This window comes from Lactuca saligna, chromosome 5 (genome assembly GCF_052625555.1).
Source record: "Lactuca saligna cultivar CGN05327 chromosome 5, ASM5262555v1, whole genome shotgun sequence".
NCBI lineage: Eukaryota > Viridiplantae > Streptophyta > Magnoliopsida > Asterales > Asteraceae > Lactuca > Lactuca saligna.
The window spans coordinates 25,367,397-25,373,396 of record NC_136421.1 but is presented as its reverse complement, the minus strand read 5'-3'; positions in this window follow the sequence as shown (position 1 = coordinate 25,373,396).

Below are 6,000 nucleotides of genomic sequence, written 5' to 3'. Positions count from 1 at the left end.
AGCTTAGCATTGTATGCTAGTGCAGTTTCTTGTTATGAGAATTGTTTTGCCTAAGTATGTTTCCTTTATCTGAATGCTGCTTGCTTTGTGCTTTGTGGGACTCTGAGTGATGGGAGTTAGCCATTAGGTGAATACGTCGCATCACATGTGATTAGGGTTGAATAATCTCAGCGTGCTGGATTTGGCCCTACTGCGCAGCTCTCGTTTGAGTCCAACCGTTGTAGGGACGAGTCCTTTACTTGAAGGATTATCCGAGCCTCGTCACATGTGATGGTATTCAGGTGGTGACTAATTGGCATTACAAGGAGGCCTTCAGCAGCTGAGGACTGTTTGGGTAGAGTTAGAGGTTCCCTAGGGCAAGCCTAGGATGAGAGTAGCAGAGATCAGTAGAAGAGAAAAGGGGACTTGGTGGAGTTGAGGTAACTCTTGAGGAAAGTACGGATAGATGTGGAAGGTAGTAGGGGCCCATACTACTGAAAGCAGAGGATCCGTACTCGATTCAAGAGGGGCCGAGGCGAAACCAAGGAACTAGTAGAGTATGTGAGAGATCCCTCAGCAGTAGTATGTAATTGATCAGGGATTGTTATATTTTCAGCATGGTGACGTTGCGCGAGATATCAGTTGGCAGTTCAGGTGCAGGGGAGGGGTCTGGCTCGGGTTTTGGAGCCGGGCAACTTGATGATCAGATGAGGGATTTCATTTCCGCAGAGATTATGCGCAACATCATTGATCAGACTCCAGTGATTTTCGGTTCAGTTAGAGAGGCCATTGTGGAGCTCATGGACAGTCACCTTAAGGCCTTAGGGGCCGGGGCAGTTTCAGGACAGTTTGAGGCTCATATAGAGCCCGATTCTGATGGATCCCAGGGATCCATCAGAAAGGGGAGTCCCATTTTTAGCACTTGTCATCCGGGGTCGGGGGTGAGTGGTCCCCCTTACCCCCAAGAGGGTTCCCTGCGGGATTGGATTGCTACGGAGGTTTCGCGGGTTCTCCAGGAAGAGTTACCAAACACCATTGGGCGTATCACCGATAGTGTGGTCGACGGGATTGAAAGGCGGACCTCAGCTGTCCAGGCAATGGGTGAAATGGTCACTATGACCCATGAGCGGGAGATTGACTCGGATAGTCAGCTTGGGAAGAGGAAGCGGTCTTCCGGTCTAGTTCGGCAAGATGGGCAGTCGGACACTATCGAAGTGGGTGTCAGAAGCCCGCAAGGTCGAGATAGTTGCTCGAGGGAGAAGGGAGCACGAGCTGGCGTGCGCAGCAAGTCTAAGTGCGGCAGATGCGGATGGAAGGGTCACAAACATCAGGAATGCACAGTAGAAGTAGAGTTATGCCATCGTTGTCATCAACCTGGCCATGTTAGGGTGAATTGCCCCGTTCAGCGGTTGGGACAGCCTTATTGCCATAGTAGAGTTCGAAAATCAGAGAGATTTGAGGATCCTTCAGATCAGGTTGCAGGTATGATTCTTTTCCCTCTATTTTACTATTCACAACATTATTGCTATGTTGCTGCATTGATGTCAATAAACTTAGGTGTGGTGTTAGTGTGGCTTGTTTATGATTATGATATATGCCTTTTGCATACCTCGGAGAATTGGTTGGTAGATAGGGGATGTGCTCTTATGAAGAAGGTTTCGGAGAATGCAGTAACTGTAGCATGGTTGGGAGAGATTTGGTTCGTTTCGCTAATTCGGAGTGGTTAGTGTTGGAATGGATTGGTTAGATCCCTAGCTATGGCAGGCTTGGGTTCCTTAGCAGGATGATTATGGAATGACAGCAAGGATCGGGATCTCTTTTGAGTGTGAAGCCGCAAGGGATAAGCAGGATCGAAGTGGGGGAGAACCCTCCGGGTATATTTGGATAAGAGTCTCGTAGACTCAGAATGAGTGCGCGGCCTCTAAGAAGAAATGGTAGTAGCTCAGTGATGGATGGATTGAGAAGTTCAGAATTAGGAGTTCGAGAACTTTTCCCAGCAGTTAGTTCATGTAATCGAGATGGTTAGAAGCTGGTTGGGAATCCAAGATTGAGGGCCACCTGACGGGCGCATGAGAGTCGGAATGAAGACCCTGAGAACGGGTAGCAGGAGATGTTTTAGCATTGGTAGCCAGTGTCTGAGGCAGCATGCAGGTTGCGTAGATTCAGTAGTTGGGAGGTTGGAAACTTCCCAACAATAGCTTCTTGTATCCAGATTAGTAGACGGTTGGTTTGGGAACCAAGCCGGAGAATTCCTCGACGAAGCACTAAGTATATCAAGGATATAAGATGTCAAGGATGATGCAGAATTCAAAGACTGAGGGCTGGTCTGAGAAATCGGGATGAAGAATCACTAGCGGGACTAGGGATAGTCAGGATGTCCTCGGGATGGTACTAGTAGTGTTGTAAGCCTGTGGGGGTAGCCGTAGCACTCACTAGCAGTCAGATAGTAGTAGAGTGTTGTAAGTCTGCGGGGGTAGCCGTAGCATTCACTAGCAGTCAGATAGTAGTAGAGTGTTGTAAGTCTGCGGGGGTAGCCGTAGCATTCACTAGCAGTCAGATAGTAGTAGAGTGTTGTAAGTCTGCGGGGGTAGCCGTAGCATTCACTAGCAGTCAGATAGTAGTAGAGTGTTGTAAGTCTGCGGGGGTAGCCGTAGCATTCACTAGCAGTCAGATAGTAGTAGAGTGTTGTAAGTCTGCGGGGGTAGCCGTAGCATTCACTAGCAGTCAGATAGTAGTAGAGTGTTGTAAGCCTGTGGGGGTAGCCGTAGCGTTCATTAGCAGCCAGATAGTATTTGAGACTTGTGAATCTGCGGGTGTAGCCGTGGCTTTTATCAGATTGGTAGCAGCTTGAGCGCGTGGCTGAACGCGGGAATGTAGTAACTCCCACCCGTTCGGGTGCAGCGGTGGGAATATGGGAATCCACGAATTAGATTCGGATTTCCCAAATGGTTCAGTTATGGCTAAGTCAGCGAATCTTGGCTATAGATCGTCACATCAGTTATGAGATAAGAGTAGCAGTGGACCATTGAGGTTCGGGAATGTTAAGGGCTACCGTCAGTCTGGGAGCCATCATGTTATTAGTCATAGAATGGATGATGTCAGGATGTGAAGTATGGACCCGATCGGTTGGATCGGAAGGTTGTTAGAGCCTCAGTGACAGAATAACTAGTGGAAACTAGTCCTTGAGGAAGATTTCATTCAGAAGTCGTGGAAGCGACTAAGTGAGGATTCCCTTGACTCCACAGTTGGACTTGAGTTTAGTGTTTCAGGCAGCTCAGTGTTTCAGCCAGTTTAGTGTTTCAGGCAGCTCAGTGTTTCGGCCAACTCAGTGTCTCAGGCAGCTCAGTGATTCAGCCAGATCAGTGTTTCAGGCAGTTTAGTGTTTCAGGCAAGTTCGGTATTCTAGACAATTCAGTGTTTGAAAGGTTTCGGAGTTTTGGGTCAGTATTGTGTTTGTGTTGGAAGGCAAGTGTTGACGGTATAGTTGGTTGATTTGGAAATGGCAAGTCTCTCTCAGTGGGATCAGCTGAGCCTTCGGCCGAGTTTAGTGATATGTAAAGATAGCTAGGCAGGTAGCTTTTCTTTCAGGATGGAAGGCTCGAGTTAGTAGGAGTTGAGTAATCAGATGGCATATAAGCAAGCTATTCCCAGCAACATCGTTTCAGTATGAGCGGAAGAATGAATAAAACAGTTATAGATAGTCGAAGTATTTTCAGGAGTCGCTGGAAGCAAATAGGAGATTGCGAAGGGGTGTAGTAACCGGTAGGGTTCGGTAACCCGAATATGGAGACGTCAGTAAGGACCAGGGGTGCTCGGCACCAAGTTATGTCAGATAGGGGCGTCGGTGGTTGTTGGCGGTATTGACCCGTACTGGAATCGGCGGGGGGATGGAGTTGGTGAAGTATAGGACCTTCACAGTTACAGAGAAATAGTTGGTTATAGAACCTTGCCTTGGGAAGGCAAGGGATTTGCGCAAGGACAGGAAGGGGTGAACCCCTATAGGTTTAGTTCAGTACTTGGTGAGTACCAGAAGGATTGCCGGTTGAGTAAGTTAGGTCTCCAGGATGTTCAGGGTCAGGGTTGACCCGAGATGTTATCTGCAGGGATTAAGGTTAGTCAGAAGGATCGAGCAAAAGCCAACGAGGGTAGGCAGCTGGTGTTGGAATAGTTGGTTGGGTTTAGAGGCAGCTCGCAGGCAGTGGGCCATAGCAGACTTCGAGGACGAAGTTTAGTTTAAGTGGGGGAGAGTTGTAACACCCAAAGTTTCGAAGACCAAGAAGGGAAAGAAAAGCCCCAAATTAAGGGCCGACTCGGCGAGTCCGAGCGGGATCCGGGTCGAGGTGTAAGTGACCGACTCGGCGAGTCGGTCAAGGTGACTCGACGAGTCTGGTCTGTGCGTGGAAAACCCTAAATTCAGGACTTGGGGCCTATATAAATGTCTTAATCTTCTTCCTAGGGTTCCTTACTGCCTCTTTAGCCCTGGATATCAAACCCTAGCCGTCATATCTTCTAGTTGAGCCTTGGAAGATGCTTTAAAGCTTGGAAAAGGAAGAAGGAACTTGGAGGAGCAAGAAGGAGCTATAGATTTGGGATTGTGAGTTCATTTTGAGCACTTGGAGGTAATAAACTAGTTCCTGGACCCTTTTTGCACCTAGATCTATGTGTGGTTGTTGGGGCTCTTTTGCCAAAATGTTATTATTTTGGGTTAGAAGCCGGATCTGGAGTTGCTACTTCAGATTCAAGTGTCTTAGGGCCTGGAGAAGCATAAAGTATCAGCCATTGTGTCAATTTTGAAGTCCCTTGGCCTTACACCCTAGGTAATGGCGTACCTTGCCTAGATCTCCTTCTCTACACGTAAAGTTTGCAACTTTACGTGTGGAATAGGCTTGGGAAGGGTGGATCTATAGTTTGGAGTCCATGCATGACTCAAAAATCCTCTGCATGTAAGGAGATTTGAAGGGACTCGACGAGTCCTTTGAGTGGACTCAGCGAGTAGCATGAAGTTTTGGAGAAACTCGACGAGTGGGATGAACGACTCGTCGAGTCGTATGAAGATTGCCTTGGACTCGGCGAGTCTGTTCTTGGACTCGGCGAGTCAGGTCGTGAAACCCCAAACCCTTCGAGTTGTGACTCGAATCAGTGAGTCGGGTGGAGACTCAGTGAGTTGAACAGGTCTGGACTCAGAAATCGGTGGACTCGGCGAGTCATGGACTGACTCGGCGAGTCGAGTCGTGAATGAAAGGAATCTGATCATTTTGAACTCGGTGAGTCAGTAGGGTGACTCGGCGAGTAGGGTTGACCTGGAAGGTTGGCTTTGGACCAGGGTGGACTTGATTGCCTTTCGGGGGTCAGTTAGACTCAGTGTTGCATTGATATTGGTAGTTCGGGGAGCAAGAGTTCCGTGAGTTGTCGGGAAGCAGCTAGTGAGATCACCAGTAAGTTCAGCCAGTTCAGGTGAGTTTCCTTCCAGTAGGAACGGGTCTAAGGCCACAATGCCGGCCCGTTCAGTTAGCAGTAGTTTCCGGATTTAGGTCCGATGCAGTAGTTGGTATGTTCGATGCCTTCGTGGTTCGAACAGGATTTGTGTGCTATGTTTTATGTGTTAAGTACTATGTTCCGGGCCACGGCCCGATGTAGCATGTCGTATATGTGTTATGCTAGTTGATGTGTTATGTTATGCCATGTTCAGTCAGACAGTTCCGGACTTCGGTCCGATGCAGTTAGTTCCGGACTTCGGTCCGATGCAGTCAGTTCCGGACTTCGGTCCGATGCAGTCAGTTCCGGACTTCGGTCCAATGCAGTTAGTTTCGGACTTCGGTCCGATGCAGGGGACAAGGTCCCAGTCAGTTCCGGACTTCGGTCCGATGCAGTTAGTTCCGGGCTTCGGTCCGATGCAGGGGACAAGGTCCCAGTCAGTTCCGGACTCCGGTCCGATGCGGTTTCCGGGCTTCGGCCCGATGCAGTGGGCAAGGCCCAATATGTGTTTATATGTTATTGTATGGTATGTGGTAGTTTGGGGGA